A 1534-nucleotide genomic window follows, 5' to 3' on the forward strand; every position below is an offset into this window, starting at 1 on the left:
CAAATCGCAACTCTACGGATCATTGTGGAACAATCAATTGAATGGAATTCATCACTCTACATCAACTTCATTGACTACGAAAAGGCATTTGATAGCGTGGACAGAACAACACTATGGAAACTTCTTCGACACTACGGCGTGCCTCAGAAGATAGTCAATATCATACAGAGTTCATATGATGGATTACACTGCAAAATCGTGCATGGAGGACAGTTGACAAAGTCGTTCGAAGTGAAGACCGGTGTTAGGCAAGGTTGCTTACTCTCACCCTTTCTCTTTCTGGTGATCGACTGGATCATGAAGACGTCAACATCTGAAGGGAAGCACGGGATACAATGGACATCTAAGATGCAGTTGGACGATCTGGACTCCACAGATGATCTGGCCCTTCTATCCCAAACGCAACAACAGGTGCAGGAGAAGACAAACAGTGTGGCAGAAGCCTCAGCAGCAGTAGGTCTCAACATACACAAGGGAGAAGCAAGATTCTCCGATACAACACAGAATGCACCAATCCAATCACAATTGACGGAGAAGATTTGGAAGACGTAAAAACCTTTACATATTTGGGCAGCATCATTGAGGAACAGGGTGGATCTGATGCAGATGTGAAGGCGCGGATCGGCAAAGCAAGAGCAGCATATTTACAACTGAGGAACATCTGGAGCTCAAAACAACTCTCTGTCAACCAACACCAAGGTCAGGATTTTCAATACAAATGTCAAGACAGTTCTACTGTATGGGGCAGAAACCTGGAGAACTACGAAAGCCATCATCCATAAAATACAGGTGTTTATTAACAGTTGTCTACGCAAAATACTTCAGATCCGTTGGCCGGACACTACTAGCAACAATGTACTGTGGGAGAGAACAAACCAGATCCCAGCGGAGGAAGAAATCAGGAAGAAGCGTTGGAAGTGGATAGGACACACATTGAGGAAAGCACCCAACTGCGTCACAAGACAAGCCCTCACATGGAATCCTCAAGGCCAAAGGAGGAGAGGAAGACCAAAGAACACATTACGCCGGGAAATGGAAATAGACATGGAAAAAATGAACAAGAATTGGATGGAACTAGAAAAGAAGGCCCAGGACAGAGTGGGTTGGAGAATGCTGGTCGGCGGCCTATGCTCCATTAGGAGTAACAGGCGTAAGTAAGTAAGGTTGATGGTGCACTCCTGGTGTATTCACGTGTCTTAAGTATTAGTTATTCACATTTTTTATACAGTTATCTGCAATATAGAACTTGGATCGCAAGAATTTGAACTGGATGAATTCAGTCGAGAATTTTTACCACTTGAGCCTTCACTTTTGAAGGTATAATCCCTGTATATAGTTGGTGGTTATTCAGTAACATTGAAGCTATGTTCTCTAAATGGGTCTAACGTCTTCGAGACTTGAAGATTTTACCCGGGTCTCTATCAGTTCATGGATGAACTGTATAACAGTAATTAGGCAAGAAATCTCTGAATTCTGATTTTCTCACTTAGCTAAGCTATGTGAATGCGCTAATATTGTTCGACGACCGTTTGAC

This window comes from Schistosoma haematobium, chromosome ZW (assembly GCF_000699445.3).
Source record: "Schistosoma haematobium chromosome ZW, whole genome shotgun sequence".
Classification (NCBI taxonomy): Eukaryota; Metazoa; Platyhelminthes; class Trematoda; order Strigeidida; family Schistosomatidae; genus Schistosoma; species Schistosoma haematobium.